General features: G+C 43.2%; 1 protein-coding gene and 1 long non-coding RNA gene across 4 annotated transcripts in view; one reads left to right on the top strand and one right to left on the bottom strand.

The window, feature by feature from the left end:
• The window catches only part of PTPRM (protein tyrosine phosphatase receptor type M), a 604,888-nt gene that overhangs the window by 145,227 nt on the left and 436,429 nt on the right, over positions 1-23,232 (bottom strand). The window lies entirely within an intron of this gene.
• On the top strand, positions 1,200-21,930 carry LOC116659488. The gene is made up of 3 exons (XR_004314850.1): positions 1,200-1,614; positions 12,417-12,421; positions 21,919-21,930. It is a non-coding gene; the product is annotated as an uncharacterized LOC116659488 (long non-coding RNA).

Genomic DNA, 23,232 nt, shown 5'->3' on the forward strand with positions numbered 1-23,232 from the left:
TTAATTATGTCTATTGGAAATGTAGCCAGCTTCCAAATGTTCCACTGTCATGGGTAATAGTGTAATGACTATCCTCGTCTATAAACGTGAAAATCCCCTTAGAAAACATTCTAAGTGGCAGTGGACTAACTGGCATGTCCATTTGAAACAGCAGTGTTACAAACTATAAACTGCTTTAAAAAATCTGTACCCACTTCTAGTCTCCCCAGAAAATGCATGGGGACACCCTTCTTACAATACCCTAGTGGGTTTTAAACTAGTTGTCAATTTGGAGTGAAACACAAAGAGTACTTTGCTTTCTAGATTTGCATTTCATTGCTTACTGATAAAGCTGCACAGCGTTTAACACACATATTGATCATTTGCATTTCCCCTTCTATGAATTGACTATTCATAACCTTTGCTCATTTTTCTATTGAAATCTTAGTGCATCGTTCATGGATCTAAATGGGTTACAGTAAGAGCATCAGCCATTTGTTACGAAATGTTCAGCCCTGATGGAAGCCTTTTGTTGCCTCCACTGATACCTCATGGTGCACTTGCTCCCGACCTCCCTGACAGCCATTCTTTCCCATTCTTCAAGGCTGGGTTCTTTGATGCATCTAATCTTTTGGTCCATGATGAGGTCACTTATCTCTGAACTCCAAAGCAGTCACTATCCTGATCTCATCCTGTCTCATTTAATTATCTTTCAATATGTATAATGTCTTATGAGAGCCGTGAGGCAAAAAACCATTTCTCACACTCCACAGGCTTAGCACATTGCCACTAAACAATGACCCTAATCGTTGGGCACTCCAAACCTACCACAACGCAAATACAAATCAACATGAAAAAGCACTGATTTAAAAAAAAAAATTTGCCATTTTCCTCTTCCTGAAATCTATTTTCCAAAAGAAGGAAAATGTCATCAAATATAAATAACTCTTAGATAATAGAAATTCATTGTGCATCCAGATGAGATTATTTGATGTTAGTTACATAGTACACGCTGACACTATGTCCCGAGATGAACAAGTAAGTGATTACGTGTGAAAGCCAGCCATGTGCAAATGGAAATATTTTTTGGCAGACGTGATACCCACTGAAAACAGTGGGTGTGTCAAATTATCTTTACAACTCAAGCATAACGGATCGTTCCAGATATAACTGTATAGATCATCCTGACTTACAGTGGAGCTGCATCCCGATAAACCCATCTTAAGTGAAAATACTGTCTGTCGATGCGTTTAACACCCTGAACCTACCGAACTCCATAGCTCAGCCTGACCTAAATTCAACATCTAAGTTACCATATAATGTAACACTTACATTACCCTGCAGTTGGGTAAAATCATCTAACACAGAGCCTATCTTACAATAAGGTGTTGAATATCATGTAATACATGAATACCGTGCCCAAAGTGAAAAACAGAATGTCTGCCTGGGTTCAGAATGGCTCTAACTATGTGGGTTACCTGTCCTTGGGACCGTGTGGCCAGCAGGGGACCGCGGCTCGCTGCTACCGCCCAGCATCATGAGAAAGTAACCTACCTTGTACCGCTAGCCCAGGAAACGATCAAAATTCAAGATTCAAAGTATGGTTTCTACCCATTGCTTTCACACTATTGTAAAGTCGAACAATTTTAAGTCGAACTGCCCTAAGTCGGAGACTGTCCATATGTGTATATTGCTGTGCGTATTTTAAAATGCCGAAATATTGAAAATTACAAAGCACATAACTGGTTGAATATATAACAAAAGAATAAAGAAAGCAGATCCAAAGAACTTAGTGTAGCCTACTCTTGGTAATGGAAACCATCTGCTATGCATGTTTGGTAAACAGTTCTCAAAATGAAATCATATAGACACACCCTAAGGTCACACATGCATGTAGGAGAGTAACAGGGACGTCAGTCTGGAGAACCCCCACTCCCGCAAGGTGGTTCAACGCAGTTTCCTTTCTTGTGTGTATCAAATGGTTAAACTTGACATATCTTCCTTTTATGGTCAGAAACAGAATTTGCAGCAGTGAGAAATCACGGTTTCTTTGCATACTGAGTGCATAGTTCTGAAAGCTTTCTGCTAACTATGGTTTAGTGTTTTAGCTTTGAACATCAGATCACATTCTTAGTTTTTTTTATGATGAACATATTTTGTTCCCAAGGCTACAAATGGCTGTCTAAATGTCAAAGAAATTAGATAAACTAAAATCACTTAGCCACACAGCATTCTGGCTGATAACAATGTAAGAACAACCCGATAAACACAACAACAACAAAACTAAGCACCAACAGCAACTTAAACTGTAAAGTATCATTTTCTGTTTGCAAACGCATGTGAAACAAATAGCATACAGCAATGCTGATAACCCAAACTCTTTCCACACTCTCAAGATCCTCCAGAACAATCTAAAATCTTAATACACTGGACGGAAAACAAGAGCACACAAACTCTCAAAATTTTCTGGTGTCATGTAATGGGAACTATTAGGTTTAAATTTTTTTTTTTAAGTTACCATATAAAGATTACTTATAAAGGCTGCTCTCAATCCAGTCATTTTCCATATCAAGTCCAAATGCAGCTTTGGACAACTCTTAAGTGAAGCAAAGTACAGGCAAAATGGTCCCTCGTCACCCTGCGCACTGATGCTGCCCCGCGTGGAGGCGGCCTCACTTCCGCCCCCAAACTGTAACTGACATCAGGCAGACGCTTCATTGTTTTTTCTTTCCCTTTTTTGTATTTTCGAAGATGGCATTGTGCTTTCAAAACTAATCTGCCTTCTATTTATATATCCATTAAAAAACCTACTGGACTATTTCACTAAACAACTAGATGGATTTATAAAGGAAAGTCTAATTTATTTCAAAATGTTAAGACTCAATTTACCTTCCCACAAATCTAAAATAATGATACAAATGAACTTATCGACAAAACAGAAATAGACTCACAGACACAGAAAACAAATTTCTGGCTACCAAAGGGGAAAGGAGAGGAGGGATAAATCAGGAGTTTGGGATTAGCAAATATATATGCCTGTATGTAAAACAGATACACAACAAGGTCCTACTGTACACACAGGGAACTACATTTAATAGCTTGTAATAACCTCTAATAGAAAAGAATCTGAAAAAGAATATATATATATATATATAGAGAGAGAGAGAGAGAGAGAGAGCGCTATCACTTCATTGCACACCTGAAACATTGTAAATCAACTGTAGTTCAATAAAATTTTTTTTAAAAATTTAAAGAGAAAAGCACAAATGAACCTCAGATTTAGTTTCTTAAAAAAATAATTTACCTTGCCACACATTTTGATACACCCATGAAGAAAAGGGTAAAATACATCCCAAAGTACGGCAGGTGATGACAGATAAGTGTCATTTAGGGGATGAAAGCTGAAACCCCAAGAAAGTACAAGCTAACGACCACAGTTCCCCTCCCCATTACATTCCTCTTTCGAGCAAGAGACTAACACTGCAAAAGCTGGAAATCCTTTTCAGATCATTCAACATCAAATGATTTAAATTTCTTGGGTTCATTTTTTTCATGAAATAGCAGAGAAAAACCTCTCGCAGTTGGCATGTGGTGTGGCTGAATTCTGCACGTATGGAAGGGGCGACTCCGTGGAGGATGTGGGAGACCACAGGATGTCTGCAACCCCTCACTGTGGCTTCCCCTTAGTTTGCCTCACAGGGTATAAGAAAAATCTCTTCTTTTTCAGTAGGAAAGTTAATTTAGAAAAGTATCTTTCATGCCTTCACAAAAAAGAAGCAATGACAAGAATGAATCTTTGCAAGTTACATGAGCCTGCTACACACGTAATATGTACACTTATTTTTCAGAATCATCTGAAAGTCGGTTGAAGATATTATGACAATTTACCTCTAATACTTAGCATGTATCACCTAAGAATGAGAGATTCTACATAACCGCAGTGTTATTACTACACTCAAGAAATCTAACAATGATACCAAAATATTACCTAATACATATGCACATTCAAAACTTCCATATCATTCCAGTAATGTCCTTTATGGTTTTTTCGTTTGTTTTTTTGTTTTGCTCGAGAATCAATCAAAGAGCGTGCGCTGCACTTACCCGCCATGTTTCTTTAGTCTCAAGTCTAGAACAATCTCTGAATTTTCTCCTTTCAGGACACTGGCCTTTTTGAAGAATACAAACCAGTTGTTTTATAAAAACTTCCTGAAACCTGTGTATTTCTTTTTCTCATCTGACATATAAGGAGGAAACCTTTCCACAGCAGCTTGTACCTGCTGCTCTGAGTTCCCCTTACCTTTAGGAACAAAGGACCTTTGTGGATGTTGATATGCAATAGAGCTCACTTCATGCTACCTCCAGAACCTAAGGATGGTGCTGTATGGGGAGCGGCAGCAAACAGCTGCCCCCGACGCGAGTCCCTCCCTGCGTTTCCCGAGAATAACCCACACTGGCAGCAATTACACAGATACGCATTCAGTTTAAATCACTGTGAACAAATACCTAGATTTTATATTTGCAAATTGAAATGCAACCTCATCTTAGGGGGTGGTGAATGGGAAAGAAATCAGAGTTGTGGGCTATCTGAGCCGAGGTGAGTGGGTCCCTCGCTGGGAAGGAAGAGCAGGGACAGACGGATGCAGAGGAAGGGAGGACGCGGGCAGGAGAGACTGGGAGGTGTCTCAGGCACAGAGGAAGGCCTCCTGGGATTCTGGGTGGCTTTAATTACGTCTGAGGGAGATGAGGAGGTTGCCCGGAAGACGGGGAAGAGCAGGACGACTGAGAGTGTCAAGGAAGAAACCCTTAGAGTAATGGGATGACGGTCTTGAACTGCAATGAAGAAACAAAAGCTGCTCTGAGACAAATCCCTGCTAACTGCTGGGATTCCAGGGACAGGTCTGCCAACTTCTCATCATCTCCCAAGACGTAAGAGGAATGGAAGGAGGAATTAGAAATCTGACTGAAACCATACGTGAACATCTTAAAGGGAGTGCTTATTCTAGATATATACAAATTTGTAGTTTTTCCTTTTGCATCTAGATAAATTTCTGGATATGAGCTAAAAAGTAGGTAAGAAAGTAGAGGTGCTATTAGTGAATTATTACAATGATGTAATTATTATATGTTACTAAGTAATTATTATTAGTGAATTAGGGAATGTATGGTCTTTAGCCCTCTTTGGGCCCAAATTAAACACAGAATGAACAGAATACAATACGTGTAAAATAAGGCAGAGAGGCATCTCTTCCTGGTAACATCACTTCAAAATATAACTATTTATTGAAAAACAAGTTTATAGAATATGTGAAAATGTGACCACTAGGTGGTGTATGGGAGGGTTGGGAAAATGAGATGATGATGATGATGATGATTATATAGAAAAAACTCAAGAGCATATGCACCTGGGGCAGGAGAAGACGAGGTGTTGGGGCCGGGGCAGGCCTGCCGTGCTCTCTTCACCTCGACGCACCAGATGTCTGAAGGCAGGTGGACAGCATCCTGTTCCTCCACGTGGGCTGGGGAGCACATCCTCCCCTGATGTCCTTGCTCCACAACCCAACAGTAACTGGTAAATCTGGAGAGGTCAGTCCAGCCAGTCCAGTTAAATACATCCTCTGATTAACTAACTGATTCAGTTAGAGTTGATTCTAGAATCTGGCATTTTTAGAAGCTGTCCATATTCTGGCCCACCTAAGTGGGCGATTTTCTGTTCAACAGAGACTTGGAGGAAACAGGCACCTGAGTGGGTGTGGCCACAGGGCCAGGCGGACAGCACTGAGTCACTCTTCCAAAGACAGGCGTAACCCTTTGGACAGCCTCCCGCTTGGACCGTTCCTTCCTCCACTGCAGCACCAGCACGGAGCCGGTGTCCGCACAGGCAGGTGCTGGGGAAACATCTGTTCAGTGCTTAGTCATGGCAGTTGATATATTTTGTTGAGTACCTGGGGCCATGTCTTTAATTAAGAAGACACACTTCAGTTTAGAATCCTGATTCCATTCCTTCCCATCAGCAGCCACATTAGACTTTAGTGAAAGGCATGCACGTATTTTCCTAGTTGGCAGTCCAGCCAAAGGAAGTGGTCTTCCAACAGACATCCGGTTACTAAAAATTTCAGAAGCAGAGTGTACACACGGGCAAATGGGACCAAAGAGCAGGGGTGACCCGTTTCCACCCATTAGACTTGGCGCCTTCCCCATGATCCCTGAGAGGCTGGAATTATTCCTGGGATGAGCTTCGAGCAGTTGGAGAAGTCCCGCGTGACGTTTCAGCGAGGATGGGCTTGGCAGCCACATGCCCTGACTTCCTCCACTTTCCTGTCACACAGTTAAGGAACATTATCTCACTCACCAACCCCAGCAGAAAAGCTAAACTTCATCTTTAATTATGTCTGAACATTTGCCTGTTAGGACTGCTTACACACTGCTCTGTAAGGCATTTTGTGTGCGGAGTTCAAGAGAAAATGCTGATGTAACTGAGAACTACATCAGAGAAACCACAGGACAGCGTGTGGCCTGATGAATCTTCTGAACTCAGCATTAACATACTGCTGGAGCATAATGCAGATTATAAATGTATGAGTATACAACACCAGCTCCCAATAAACAGAAAAGCTAACTCCTAAGCAACTTCTTAATTCTATTTCCTTTAACCTTAACCTTGTCCTGCGAACAGAAATTAAAGTGCGGAAGCAGTGACTCACGAAATTCTATAAAGTGACAGAAAGTAGTATCTTTGGTTTTCCTATCCTCTCATTACAAATGTCTTTCCAACAATTTAATGTTGATGACCACGTTGTAATTTACAGATAATAATCAACTGACTATCCGTGATACTTCATAGAGGCTTAGTTTAGTGACAGAACATCTGTACAACACATTATTTTCCATGAAACCATAAAATGCATGAATAGGGACATTACTACCTAAAATAATACACGGTAAGACCCTGGAAGAATCTTCCCTTATAACACAGAACATCACTTAGAAAGAATGAAGAAGACTGTGACTGCAACACGAATGCCTTGACGTTCACCCAAACACCCAACAGATATTTCTGAGTGCCTACTATGTGCAGAAACTACTCCAATCTCTCAAAACAAACCATAATCGAACAAGGCCCTCCCCTCAAAGCGCTTGAAATGCACACTTACTTAGCTTTCTGTATGCCACGCTCCCAACTAGCCCCTTGGAGGCCACTGACACAGAGGTTTTCTTTTGAAGTTGCAGCTTTGCTAGTAACTGGCTTTTATTCAAAAAATTAATTTTTTAAACTGAAATATAGTTGATTGACGATGTTGGGTTAGTTTCTGGCGTACAACATAATGTTTCAGTTATATATATGTATATACGTGATATACACACACACATATCTATATTCTTTTTCATGTTCTTTTTCATTATAGGTTGCAGGGGGAAGATGTGCAGTATCTGACCTGAGAACACAGAAACAGGCAAACTGAGGGGCTATTCATAACTCTGTGTTGAGAAAACAAACTCATAGTTACCAAAGGGGAAAGGTGAGGGGAAGGATAAATTAGGAGTTTGGGATTAGCAGATACAAACTTCTGTACATAAAATAGGTAAACAACAAGGTTCTACTGCAGAGCACAGGGAACTATATTCAATATCTTGTAGTAGCCAGTAATGAAAAAGAATATGAAAAGGAATATATATGTGTGTATGTATGACTGAAACATTATACTCTAACCAGAAATTGACACAACACTGTAAACTGACTATACTTCAAGAAATAAATTTAAAAAAATTAAATAATGAGATGGTATTTTTCAAAAAAAAAAAAAAAAGGCAGTCATCACTTAAAAACCTCATGCCCTTCATGTGTGATGGAACCACAAAGCAGACACAGACTTGAATCAGAGACCAGAATTTGCTATTGGAGCCCAGGTGAAAAGCCTTTGCTTTTGGATTTCCTGGCACACATACAAAAAACAAAATTCTAAGAATTGAAAATTTCGGCTCATTTCCACCCTGGCTGTGTCCCCAGTGCCCCTGGCCGGAGTGTGGATAAAAACACTGCAGCTCCTGAGAGGTTTCAGTGCAGAGATGTCAGAGTCAGGACAAACTGGTCCAGGCGGAGCCCTGCCCTCGGGATGGCCGGGATCTCAGGTTCCTGGAAAGCAGGGTCCCAGGAGATCTTTGACTCCGAGAGGGAGGATTTGGATGCCTGATCCTCCCAGTAATCAAAAGGGCTCTTGCAGCTCAGATTTGACAAAACAGAAAACAACCCACGTCTTGGGCTGACACTAGTTCACTGTGAGTCCGCAGCATTCCCAAACAGGAGGACGCAGAACAACACAGTATTTCAAAAGCAAGAAAAATGAAAACGCAGCAAGAACTGTCTTTGGGAAGTGGGTTTTTGCATGGACTTGGGAGGGACAGGAGGTGCGGGTGAACGAGCTGTGTCTGCGCGCTTTCCTGCTCACATCATGTCCAAGGCCTGCGTCCTAAGTCACTGTGACGCTGCGACCACGACAAGAAATACAGCCCAGGACGGAATACTGATGCTACCACGGGCAGTCCAGAGAGTTCCCACCGGGGAAGGGTGGTCTGTGTGAGGCTAGAGTCCAGGTGCTCTGCTGTTGCTCGCGTGGGCCCTGAGCACGGGGAGAACCTCCCACAGACGGAATCTTCTAGAGACACAACCTTGAGACTTCAGTTTCTCTGGTTTTCCATGTGTCACCTCTCTGTCCTGAACACCTTTCTCACACTTCTTCCCTCACCATTCTCAAAACCCTGCTGCCTTAAACACCCCGCACACTGACTAGGCCGCCGTGATCCAGCTTTTAAAGCAGAGAAGCCGTCAGAGATTATGGGGACAAGGACAGAGGACGGGGTGGGGTGACAGCCCAGCAGTGTTAGTCCCGAGTCTCGTATTCTAAACGTACTTGGAACCATGGTGTTGGACTCGCACAGTAAGGGGGAGAAGCTGGACGGAGAAATGGCTGGAAGTAAAAGTTGCTGCTTGGTTTGGAAAACGGCCTTGCATAAGGAGGAGGAGTTCCGTAGGCACATGACATCACAGAGCATCACTGAGAGAAAATACACCACATCAGCGCGAGCCAGCCAGGCCAGATCAACACGACCTGGTGCTTTTCTTAACACGGCCTCCACGAGAAGGCAAAATCTAAGTCCTGGTGTGGGCGAAACAGCTGAAAACCCCGCAGTGTGCCCATAAGACAAGACGAGGTGCAGACCGTGGGCCCTGGGCCCAGGGCCTGGCCCGCAGCCCCTGAGTCTGCGCCAGAGACAGGAGCGGCCGTGGTCTCTGCCCCAGCAGCCCTGGGGCCCTCCCTGCGCTCCTCATCTTCATCGAGGCTGAAGGCTGCCAACTGTGCCCTCGCAGCTACTCTCTGCCCCCTCCCTCCCTCCACACTGAGTCCTACTGCCCGGGCACAGGGGTCCCGCGGGGGGATGCCCGCAGACGGCATCTGGCCACGGCTGCAGGACCGCCGACCTCAGCTCGCTGGGGAAGCACACCAGTAGGCCGTCATTTAATCATATTTTTTAAAGGGCTTTGGACGCAACACACATTTTGTTGACTTAACTTTTATACCAGAAAGAAAACAAAAAGAACACAGAATCAATCTATAAGCATCTGGGAGAGAAAATGTGGTTGTACAAAAAACACTGACTTTTTGAAGAGTCCGGGGCTACTTTTACTGCAGAATGTCTCACAGAGACAGACGCTCTGGTTGTTCCTGATTAAACATTAATGTCACAGCTGCTGCACAGGTGACTGTGCCCTCTAATTGCATCCCATCAGGTGAAACTGCGCCCTTACTGGCTTGGCTGGATTTGACGAGGAAGGCGTTCACCAGCGGATGTTCCCATTGCAAAGGCTCAGCTTTCCCTCATCGGATCATCCGTAGGGTGGCCGTTTTAGATTGTGCGACTCTTCTGATGACCACACTGCCCTCACCCAGTTGTTTCAGCAAACACAGACTCTTGTCTGAATGTATTATCATACTGGGCTTTGCAAAATGGTGATTTTCCAGTCCTCCCATTTCTATATTTACTCACTGGTATTGCCCTGTAAAGAAAACCTCCCTTTGTCCCCTTCTCTTGGTTTCTTTTTAATTTTTGTTTTTTTTTGTTTTTTTGTTTTTAAATGTTTACCTGAGATGGATGGATTTCTTAAAGCGCAGTGCTTCATAATCAACTACAGACAGTACTCCTTTGGATGATCCAGTGGTCCGGCATCTGGTGGGGGCAGCCCTTTCAGCCGGCTCCTCTGTCCCTCTGACATCATTCTGTTAGTCACTGAGCACAGCCTTGCTTTCTGGCATAAGACGCTACAGGCTCACCTGGTTTTCCCCTGACCTAGACCTGAGATGAGTCATTTCTCCAAGAAGCCCAACTGTGTTTATTGGGGAACAGCATTTACAAATTAAGGTCTTGATCGATGGTGCGTGCACTCACTGCAGCCAGAGTTTCATTGTCTCTAGCTCTTTCGAGTGCCCAGGGCCTAGGAAATTTTATATGCATTCTATCTCATATATATTTAAATCATGACTTCACACTGATATTTCCAATTCAGATTTAACACTACAGAGATTTTCTTTTTTTAAAAAGAGTATTTTTGTCTCTTCTCTTACAGTAAACCTTGGGGTTTATGTACTTATCCTACTATAGAAAAATAATTTTAGAAGAACAATATGAACATAATTATGAAAAGTAAATCTACGAAAAATGTTTAAGATTTTATTTTAGTTCTTTTTGTCCTTTGAATATATCCCACTGTAACTGAGCAGGACTCTGTGGGGCCTTCCCAGGACAGACCCCACCATGTCCTCTGACTGCGTCTTGTTTGTAGAAAGGCTGTGGTCTCCCAGGCCTCCTCTGAGTCACAAAAGTCTGGCTCAAGAACTAATGATTGAAAGGATGTGAACATGTAGTGACAAAATTAGCAGCTGGGCTAGAAGAACTGGTAACAATTTAAACAGCAAACCAGCCACAGAATATTTAGTTCCTCCCTGAAGTACATAGGATGACCATGAGCACACAGCCCCCTCAGCTGGCTGGAGCCTGTGGCTTGATGATGCTAACCCCTGTGACATCACCCTGTTACCTCACCATCAACCAATCAGGAACTGTGCACGAGCTGATCACACACCCTGCAACTCTCCCCTCTTCACTTTGCCTTTAAAAAGGCACCAGCTGGTGCTCAGGAAACCCAACCTCCCTGATGAGTCCAGGGAAACATTTTTAAAGGCGAGGTGAAGCAGGGGGCTGTGTGCTCATGGTCATCCCTATGTACTTCAGGGAGGAACCAAATATTCTGTGACTGCCATGTGGCTGATTTGCTGTTTAAATTGTTACCAGAACCCAGTATCAGTAGACTGACTTTACTGTGCATGGGTGAGTGGACCCAAGTTTGGTCTGGGGACATCACTAAGGTTATATAGTCAAGAGACTTGTGTTCAAAAGTTACCCAAATTTTTTCCCTCTGGGCAGTAATATTACTACTTCGTGTTTCTATCTATATTCAACCCCAGGGTCAGCTTGTTTAGTATTTTCAGTTTAACTTAATTTTATGAATTTGCAAAACATTTACATGCTTCGAAAGTCAAAACTATATAAAAATTATACTCAGAGAAGTCTCTTGCTCATTTCCTTTTATTCCCTCTACCCCGTTCCCACTTACCTATCGCCATAGTAAACATTTTCAGGCATTTTGGGATTACCTTTCTTGAGTTCTCTTTGTAAAAATAATGTGTGTGTTTATAGACAAACACACACATATATTTACTTATTTCTTTCTTACTCAAAATGTATCACACCATATATAATCATTTGCACATATATTTCACTGGCCTTTTCAAAATGCTGACATTCTAACCCTGCCGACCCTTCCGCATTTATTAGCTGGCATTCTTTTGTAAAGAAGAGGTTTTGTTCTGCTGTCTCCTTCCCTGGAAATCACTTTACTTTTGTCTAGAGAAGTCTTTTTCCATCTCCTGTACAGCCGTGTAGTAGTCCAATATGTGTCCCATAGTTTCCCACGGTTTATCAATAGATGGGTCACTTTCCATCATTTAGAAGTCTACAAATAATAAGTGCTAGAGAGGGTGTGGAGAAAAGGGAGCCCTCCTACACTGTTGGTGGGAGTGCAAATTGGTGCAGCCACTATGGAGGACAGCACAGAGGTTCCTTAAAAAACTAAAAGTAGACTTACCCTGTGATCCAGCAATCCCACTCCTAGGCATATATTTGGAGAAAAATGTAATTCAAAAAGATACATGCACCCCAATGTTCACAGCCACACCCTTTACTATAGCCAAGATATGGAAGCATCCTAAATGTCCATCAACAGGTGAACAGATAAAATAGCTGTGGTATATATACACGATGGAATACTACCCAGCCATAAAAAAGAATAACAATGCCATTTGCAGCAACATGGATGGACCTAGAGATTGTCATTCTAAGTGAAGTAAGCCAGAAAGAGAAAGAAAAATACCATATGATACCACTTGTATGTGGAATCTAAAAAAACCAGACAAATGAACTTATTTACAAACAGAAACAGACTCACAGACATAAGGAACAAACTTATGGTTACCAAGGGGAAACAAAGTGGGAAGGGATAAACTGGGAGTTGGAGATTTGCAGATACTAGACTACTATGTATAAAACAGATAAACAACAAATTTCTACTGTACAGCACAGGGAATTATATTCACTATCTTGTAATAGTTTATAATGGAAAAGAATATGAAAGTGAACACATGTGTATATGACTGAAACATTACGCTGTGCACCAGAAATGGACACAACATTGTAAACTGACTATACTTCAATAAAAAAGAAAACAAGTGAAAAAAAATAAGATGGGCCACGTGGACGCAGCTCCTATGTTCTGCCGACCTCTACCCTCAGCTCAGCCTCCAGGCACCCTGGTTAGGTACCAAGTGACCCAGCCACACTGAGACCTACGGCCCCGATGAGCGCCCTCTCAGAGCCCAGGCTGCCTGCGCTACCCTGGCCACCCGGCAGAGCTGTACACGGCCGGGGCGACCTGCAGCCTCTCTCGCCAGTCCTGCCCCTTCCCCGGCAGTTCCTTCCGCGGCAAACACAGCAGACTCCTCCCGAGGCCTGCTCGGTTTCCTAATTACGCCCTTAGCAGGCGTCCACTTAGTAACACACCAATTACCCTTTTTTATGTCAGCCTGTAGCTGTTAAGGTCTGACCTATCCCACACGACATTCCCACCCTCCACACACAGCTCTTTTTTTCATTAAGAGGAAATTCAGTCTAGTTACAGTGTCAGCTGCCACGACTGAGTAGTTTTCTACATTTTCCCACATACAATCTCTGAATTACAACCATCTGCACTCAGTAAAGCCATCATCTTGTCTACTCTTTTTAACACCATTGTATTTAAAAATTGAAGGTATCTGCACATTGCTATATATAAAATAGATAAATAACAAGGATCTACTATAGAGCACAGGGAACTATATTCAATGTCTTGTAATGAGCTCTAATGGAAAAGAATCTGAAAGTAAGTATGTGTATGTATATGTGTAACTGAATTGCTTTGTTGTACACCTGAAACTAACATTGTAAATCGACTACATTTCAATAAAATATAAGAATAAAAAAATCCAATGTATCTGTTACATTAGCTGTATTTTATATGCAATTACTATATATAAATGACAAGAATTACTATATGTAATTTTCAAAGAGGGGGAAATAAAATATAAGATATTCAAATAAAATTTATTTAGTTGCTGATTCTCAAGCACATTGTATTATCTTTGTCTTCGGAAAGCCAGAGAAGCCGAGAACAACCAGTAGAAAAAGCACATTAGCAGCTGTCACTTTGCCATCATTTCAGAAAACTGAGATAAAGTAAGCCCAACCTTGCAGGGTTGGTATTGAGTATGTGTCTAAAATCTGGTATTGTTAATTTTAATTTCTAAGTAAACAATTAAAAGTAAAAAAGCTACTGCAAAATAAAAGTGACATATTCCTACCAATTTACAATACAACCAGTTTGTGTGCCAATAAAATAAATTTACTAACAACATCTTGTTGCATCTTAAAAGACGATTCTTGAAAGTCTCAAGGTGAAGTGCAACCCTGCGGTCACCCTGAGGTCAGGTCTCCCAGATGAGAACTTCCCCTGGATGTGCCTGGCCTGCTGAGGAGGTGACCTGCAGGCAGTGACAACCTCCAAACCCCACCTCCAGGTGGGCTGCCTCCCGCTCCGCTCCACCCCGGGGAACAAATGAAGACCTGACCTACTGGCTCTGAAGGACGCCGGGCTCAGGCACAGATGAGCAGGCCTCCAGCCTTCCGGGTCATCACCTCCCTGTGGGCGGAGGCTTACTAAGCGGCAGGAATGCTGCAGCTCTTTCACGAAGCACTGGGCTGGCAAGACGCTGCCCGCGGTGATGTGCCCTGGCCTGGCCCACTCACTCGAGACCAACAGCACCCACCCCTGAGCTAGTCTCTCCAAGAACAGGGGCTGTTTTCTCCACTTATCCTTCAACTCCGAGATCTCTGAATAATGAAAACAAAGATAACTTAGAACCGGCAATCTTCAGGAGGGCATTCTTGGAAAAATTGGTGAAATGTAGCCACTACTCTTTATTTTATTAATCCAAAGGCTTTTAACTGGAAGTAGGGTAATTTTTTAAATGTTATGAATTTTTAAAGTATATGTGTTCATACATCATCCGTGGAGGTTCTGGGTAGGTCTGTGGGTCTGTCTGAATGTTAGTACTCAGGGGAAAAAAAACCGTCCAGGGGCTTCTGATGCACAAGCCTTCATTTTAAGAAAATTCTACTTTGTCCATTTAACCGGCTATAATGAAACTAAGAAAAATTTCACAGTAAAGACCTTCAGCTTCGTGGTCTTCACTGTCATTTGCCACTTGCCCAAGTCAAACACAGAGTATTACTTGGTCACTGTCTTTCAAAGACTAGACCTAAACGAACAGGCAAACCACGAGGGCTTGAGACTCGTCCTCAGGAGGGATGTTTCCTTGAGCAGGACAGTGACGCGCTGCCCGTGACTTCCAGAAGCATCCGGCATTTGCTTCATCACAGAACAGCATCACCCACTTAAATACTCCAGCTGTCCACCTCCTTCGTACAAAGCACAGGAGGACCCTTCCCTCTGACACCATGGTATTCGGAGCTTGTGCACAAGACCGGCTGCTTTGTGCTGAACTGCATGCCTCTGGACTTTCTGGGTTTCATTTTACCTTTTAAAAATGAGACTCTCGGCTGAACGTTTCCTTCCTGTCTCTCTATCAATATTTCAGAAATTATTAAGGTGAGAAAAATTAACTTATTATTTTGGACTTAGAAACTGACACTTTCTGACACAGATTCTCCTGTTTGTGACATGAAATAAATTTTTAGCTCCCAGGATAAAAAAAAAAAGTTTGGATGCTTTTAAGAATGGCTGCAAAGAAACAGGAAAAATACAATGTTAAATGTGAGCATCTAAAATTGCCATTGGCACACACATCTCCAAAAGGCCAGCGGAATAAAGCATGACAGAGTGCTCAGTACACACCGGAGGCTGCTCTTCAAAGGCAAAGCAGCTCATGCAGGAGGGTGTGCGAATCTCCTGACAGCTGAGCTGAGTGAAGTCCATACGCTCTCCAGGTGGGCGCGGGTCCCACACCTGGGGTCTCCTTCACTGCTGGGTTCTGGCCAACGCGGTGAACATCACCACCCCTCCTGCTGCACGACTGCTGAACCTCCACCCCTGGGTTCCATGTCCCGTTAACTCACCTCTGAAATCTGTCCCCTTCTCTCAATCTCCACATTGCCACGTGGTCTACAGTTCCATCATCTCTTGCAATTGCCTTCCTGCAGGTCTCTGGAAGCTGGACTGGCCCCACTCCAATCCACCCCGAGCACTCACTGGAGAGAGCTTTGAAGACATGCATCTGATCACTTCATGGTCTTCCTTAAACCCAGCAGTGACTTCTACCCTCTGCAGATGAGATCAACACTCTTCCCTGGACCTGGAAGGCACCCTGAGGTCCGGCTCCAGCCTGCATCTGCAGCCTCCTTGCCCACCAGGCTCTACCTGACCCAACACTGAGGAGCTCCCCCCATCTCCCTGGCCTGTTCCAGCCACTCACTTGCCATGTCCCTCCTGCCAGGGGACCTCTGCAGATGTTGGTTCCACTGTCTGGGATGCTCTGCCTGCAACTTCATCTCAGTGACCCCTCCCACCTGTCAATCTCATTTGAGCCTCCTCCCTGGGAAAGCCCTCCTGGACCATGCCAAGTCTCTCCTGCTACCATGGACTTACTAGATAGACTACTGTGTGCCCTGCCCCGTCACACCTGTCACAGAGCATTTGCACGTTCGTTTTGTGATTACTAGTACTTGTCTTCTCAACTAGCAAAAGGCCCATGAGGGCAGGCTCCTGGTCACTGTATTGCACCAGCACTGGGCCTGGCCCGTGGAGGGTATTACGGTAGCTAACCAGATCTTCTGGAGTGGGCTGGCCCCCGGTCAAATCTGAGCACCACTGCTTGTTAACTGTGTGACTTCGGAAAGTCACTTAAGCTCATGACCAAAGTTTCTCCAGCTGTAAAATGGAATAAAAACAGAGCTGTTGTGACGCTGAAATTAGCTGGCTGCCCGGCACGTCCTAGGTGATGGCTTCCCATTCCTGTCAGTACGGCTACTTCCACGACGGCTGCGCTGATTGTCAAAGGCATCAAAAACACTGAATGAGTGAATGACTGAACGATTTTCTAGGGATTCTAAGAGACCACAGTGTATACTTTGGCCCACGTTGCTGTGGAGGTGGACGAACGCCACTAATGTGGAAAGAGAGGTCAGAGAGGCTTTGAGGGCCCCCATGAGGGTAGGCAGGGCCGCTCTTGCTGTGAAAGAAAAACGAAGCAAAAAAAAAGGCCTGGAAATCATTTGCATTTCCATCAATTAAGGAATGTGAAAACACTCAGAGTTAAGAGGACAATGTAGATCAACATGCCCTGGTTGACAGGAGAGAGCCCTAAGACGTATCAAGCTAAATAAAAAGTCACAGACTGCGAGTATGGAATGAGTCAATATACAAAAACACACAAAACACAAAATATTTTATATTTTTGTATAAATATGTGGATAAATTCATAGAAAGCCTAGAATAAACATCAAACTCTTACCAGCTCTGAGTTCTTTTTCTTTTCTTTTTTCTTTTTCCTTCTGGGGGGAGGTAATCAGGTGTTTATTGATTTATCATTTTAATGGAGGTACTGGGGACAGAACCCAAGACCTCGTGTGTGCTAGGCACATCCTCTACCGCTGACCTAGACCCTTCCCCAATTTTTCTTTTTATAAGTTACTATATTTTTTTTCAGATTTAGGAGTCAGATTTCCTCTCTGGGGAAAGGACTGGGTATGGAGAGGCCAGGGAGCAGCTTGGGGAGATACTTTTTTTTTTTTCTCCTTTATTTATGCTTGTACATTGATTAAATTCTACTATTATCATTTTTACAAAGCACTATATTCATATATTGGCTACAACTGTCAGGTATTTTTACTGTTAGTATGATCCCCTCAAATTCTCTGCCTCACTTTCCTTGGCCGAGGAAACCAAAAAAGCAGCTAATAATCATTCAATTTATACATGAACACAGTCTCAAAGTATTTCATTTTATTTTTTCTGTTCTGTGCCACCCAAGAATCGTCTCTTCAGATGAGGGCCCTGGGCCCCAGGTGGTCAAGCCACCTAGAGAAACATTTCCAAAAGGGCCTGGGACAGGTCACCTCTGCGGACGAGGAGGCAAACACGACAGAAGGTGGTGTCTGTGGGTCCTGACACCCTTGTTTGTTTGTTTATTTTCGGTCACCTCCTAAAACCTTAAGCTACATGAGGACGGGACCATGTCTATCATTCCTCTCAGGACACCTGGGCCTCGTAGGCCTTCCTGTGACTGGATGAAGGGGCCATGGGGAGGTTTCAAGGGATCCAGGGGGGCAAGGGGGCAGAGAAGGAAGCACAAAGCAGCCCAGAAACCTTCATTACAGAAACAGACTCACAGACATAGAAGACACACTCGTGGTTATCTGGGGAGGGGGTGGGAAGGGGAGAGGGCTAAATTGGGAGTTCAGGATTCAGAGACACTAACTACTATATATAAAATAGATGAACAACAAGGTCCTACTGTACAGCACAGGGAACTACATTCAATACTTTAAATAGCCTATAAAGAAAAAGAATATGAAAAGGAATGTCTACATATATGTATAACTGAATCACTTTGCTGTACACCCAAAACTAACACAGCATGGTAAAGCACCTATACCTCAACAAAAAATAATTAAAAACTATCAACCAGCATGGAAGAACAAAGCAAATGGGACAGCCCTGTCCTAGGACAAATGACTCAGCTACTGTCTTTAAGGAATCACAGCTTATCAATTTCCCTCCCTCTTTTCCTGTCTCAAGATTATATTAAGGATGATGATGGGGACTCTGATAAGAAAGCCACCAAGTCACATCTTCTAGAAATAATATTAAAAGTTTGCGTTTGACCCACAGCAGAATTTAGTCATATTTAAAGAAATTGTTGAGGGCTTTCTTTTTAAATCAAGAAGAAAAACTACTCACTTTTAGAATGCTTTGAACACTAATAACCATGTAGAAGCCACGGTTGATTTTGTTTGGGTTTCAGAAATAAGAAAGCTGCTGACTTGCATTTAGAACAAAGAGAGTTCAGGTCCACATGAGGAGCTTTTTCCAAGTGTTTTCAGGGAGCTACAGGGGTCGTTTCAACTATGATAAAAACAAATTTTGGGAAAGAAATGTAAATTTATCCAATCGTCGGGACTGCATGGCCATCAAAGCCAACTGCCTGGTAAAGCAGGATGTTTGGAGACCATGACTGCTGTTGAACTGTTAAATATAATTCTTGGTGGGACAAGACATCTGCTGTGTGGTGCTACAGAACCACACGGGCACATCGGTCTCGTGCATACCCGTGTGCACACACACGGCGCAGCCTGGGAAAAGATGGCCACCGGAAGGACCACAGAGCTGAGGGCAGGCAAAGATATTAGATGATTTTCCTTCTCTCTCGGCACTTTTCTGCTATGATTGAATATTTAATAATGAACGTGTGTTAGCTTTCCAACGACAGGAAAACTATCAAAGCTATCACTTCACCAGTTATTTTACAGCTGGAACATACCATTTTGAGCAGAGTCATTCGCAAACAGGATCGCCTGTGTGATTTGTAAAGAGACAGCTCTCTGGTTATTCCCTCTGTGGAGCAGTGCAGGGTGGGGACTAGATGTCTGTGTATCTATAAAGTCCCTTAGATTTTTCTGATTTGAAAGTAGGTTTAGCTAGAAAGTTCAAGGAAGTTCAAGAAAAAGGGGTATTACAACTGGTATGACAATCATAATAGGTCACTTTAATTTAAAAATATGTAAAATGCACTGAAGTGTAACTAAAACAGCACCTTAGAGTCTTGGCCCTGCCTTGGAGGTGAGACTTCTTTAAAATCAATGAGGTAAGAGAGATTCTTCAATAGTCTTAGACTCCCACTCCTGTGCAATTCTGCCTTACAGTGCACAGTCTGGGGGTTCCTTCAGTGATGTAATCACGGTACAGGGAAAACAAGTCAATCAGCATCAGAACTGAAAATACCAAAGGCAGCTCAGAAGGAGACCCAGGATAATTAAAGCCCCCAACGAACGCCTCTCATCTCCGTCCTAAAACTGAACCAAAACATTTAGAAGAACAAGCTCCCTTTGCTGTGCAGCTTTTCTTTTTTAAGGGGTATTAGAAGGCTGAACGGCTCTGAGGCTGCCTGACAACAGAGAACAATCTTGGCTGTGCTGCTGGCACCGATGGAAGGAACGGGCTCTAGACTGTTAGCCTGGGAGAGCCTGGTGCAGGTCCACATCCTCTCAGAAGTCTTCTGTTTGTCTGCTGCACCTGACTGTCAGGAGAAGTAGCCCACGGAGAGGTTCCACGATACAATTTCACTCTCCCAAGATGCACAAGCAGGACCTTACTCATTGATTCTGCATGGGTTTGAGTCCTGAGACATGGTAGCAGCCTTTATTTATTACAAAAGTTGACTCCCTTTCAGAAGGTTCCTGGCCTTGGTCTTTTTTTCCCTGACTGGCCTTTGGTGTTTGATTAATCAGAGCAAAATCCTTTTTGAGTAACAACTGGGTATGACTGGGGCTAAACTCGGTGTGACCTTTCTCTCAGCCCTTCCCGCAATGGTCACCTGGACGCTTCAAAAACATCACAAATTACCATCCTGTTGGCGACATTTACCACGGTTCCCTTTATTAATGGAGACAGCTCTTTGGAGTTAAGCTGAATAATCGACAGCAACGTTCTCTAATGGCAGTGCTGAATTCTAGTTCTTTTTTTCCCAACACAATGAAAACTGGAATAAAGAAAACCACGTTATCTGTATTTATATCTGTGCGAGGAATCATGGGAATTATGAAAGTGGAAGAGACTTCATAAGTCACCAGGTCCAACTCCCTGCCTGCCTCCAGGCACGTCGCTCTGAAGTCTCTGAAGATGGATAGTTACCCGGCCTATTTTTAGAGATTGCAACGGACAGAGATTACACAGGCTCCATTGTTAGCCTGTTTCCAAAAACAACTTCTGGATGCCGTCTGACTGTACCCTTCCTCCTGACTACACTGCCCCACAACAAGCCATTCATGAAGAGCTCAAAATACTGGATGGATTTGCCCTCAGGAAACTATGAACAATGTAAGCCCATAAATTTTTAAATTTCCCAATTTGACCCTGGATGGACTAAATCTTGAATTTTTAATACGCTGTGAATATAGCGTCTCTTAATTAATATGCAAAGCCCTTACTCTTAAAAATGCTGCCTTTGCCCCTTTCCAGTCAGAAGAATGCACGCCGGGGGCTTTCATCTTCAGCCTCACGGAAACGAGAACAAGTAAGAAACCACGTAGCAGGGAGGGGCGGACAGCTCCCCGATACATCTGCTTCCCAGCGAGAAAACGTCATCTCCGCCCGAGAAACAATCCTGATCCTAAGACAGGGAATGTTTCAAAGCAGAAATCTTCGCTGTTCTCATTCTAAACTACATGCAACCAACAAAATCACCTTGAAGAGGCCTGTCTGACTCGTGGGCTAAGCCCAGCCACCTTGCCCCAGGCGCTTTCCTTCCTAGAGGCTGAGTGAAAGAAGTCATGGTTTACTGGCTTGAAACACTTGGCCTGAGGTATTAATAGGTGAAGATTTTAAAACAGGAGAATTATATACTGTCTGACGGAGCTCCCAGGTGCAAGTGCTGAAAGTTGGTAGGGGAAGTGGGTATTTACAGATTGCTATAAATTACACAGTAAGACTGGCACCTTCTAGAAACAAACCCCAAATAAAAGCAAAGTAAGTCTACGTTCAAGCTTTTGAAGCATAGGAATTTTGGGACCCTTTTTTTTTTTCCAGATGAAATTTCAAAATATCGGTTTTATCTCTAATTTCCTCCTTTGGTGAATATTTATTAACTCCAGTGGTAGAAGTCTTTCCTGAGCACAAAACACCACGTCCTCATTTTGGACTTTTGCAGTTACTGAAAAAGTCAAATGATAATCTTACAAATTAATTTTTATGGATGGCGGTATAACTACCAGAATTAGCAGCAAGTCCTTTCGCCCTATTTGCATGCGCTGAATTTTCCTTAATTACGCCGCAGTCTAATTACGAACTGCAGTTGAGAGAAGACCTCACGAAGCCAGCTCTGCAGAGAGCAGAAGGCCGCTTATTCTATCCCACGTATTTACTGCTCGGGAATCTGATGGGAAACCAGTTGGAACGGACTTGGTCTGTAACGGCATTAACGTGTAAACAGTGTCAGAGGAAAGATGCATGGTGCGGACTGGCCATGCTAATGGAAAGTGATACTGAGTTTACTAATTCAGAGAAGAGCACACAGATTGCCTTTCCTCCCGAGCACAGGGACTGTCAGAGAAACAAATGCATGGGCCATGTTGCAATTAATTTGCTTCTTGTTCTTTTAAGGCTCTACTTGTAGATTTAATTAAAGCTTTCACACCCTGGGCACATTCGGGAAGTATGTGAGTTTAAATGGCTGCTTCTGAATGAAAGCCGCAGTGGAAGTTATGATTCAAACAGTAACAGGCAATCATCAGACAAAGATATTTTTCATAAGAAGATATTCTCATTCTTACTCGAGCAGCAATTCATTTTTTATTTTTATAAGAGATGGCAAATTGCATTCTCCCCGTAGGCCCTTTTTTGCCCCCTCTTCTTACTGCTTGACTACTCCTGAGCTAAATACTTCTCCACACTCCATTAGCATTACACTTCTTACCATTAGGTGGGTAACTTCTTTCATCGAATTAACCATAATGTATCACTGATTCTTATGTGGTGAAACCCCCCAACCCATCTGTCTTTGCTTTGATCTTTAGGTTTACTTCCAAAGTCACACTTCTTTGCTTTTGTAAATGGACCTTTGCTGGGAAGCAGTACTTTTCTGACCTGACCTCTTTCTACCACTCAGCACATGCACTGACCTGAAATGAGCAAGCCAGGTGCTCTGTGACAGCAAATGCTATGAAACATTATGAAAACAATAATTCATTCATTCCTGTTTCCCCTTCAAGCCTATGGAGTGAGGTGTGTGTGGCTGGGGCAAGTCAGTTCTCATTACTCTAAAGGGAGTGACTGAGGGCAAGATCAGGGACGTGGGAGGATGCAGTGAATAAATGTCAAGCTTTATCTGTAACCACCACAAAGTAAAAATATAACAGGAAACAGGTTTCCCTGTTCATTTAAGGCTATGGATCTGCCAGACCAGAGTGAGTGTCATAGAAATGGACAAAGCAAATAATTGGGATAGAGTTGTCCTAGAGGCTCCCTGAGTTTGAGTTTATCTGATTTATTTCTTTGTTGGAAAGATGAGAACTGGTACTGCTAGAATCAGACACCAGTAGTGCTAAGAAACCTTGAGGATTAGCCAGAAGTTCTTAAACTGATCAAACAGGAGAGACCCAGAGGGGTCCCAGAACTTGCCAAAGGTCACAGGTACCCTTGGGGCTCTGCTGGGGTCATGACTCAGGCCCTGGATGTGGCCCAAAGGCCTCATCTTCCAAACCAGGATGCTCTTAATCTCTTTCAGAAGAACTGTAACATTTTTACTCTGCTAGGACTCCCTTGAATGATCTGCAGGAAATAACTACGATATCATACTATAAAATGGGTACAAATAA

This window comes from Camelus ferus, chromosome 24 (assembly GCF_009834535.1).
Source record: "Camelus ferus isolate YT-003-E chromosome 24, BCGSAC_Cfer_1.0, whole genome shotgun sequence".
Taxonomy (NCBI): Eukaryota; Metazoa; Chordata; class Mammalia; order Artiodactyla; family Camelidae; genus Camelus; species Camelus ferus.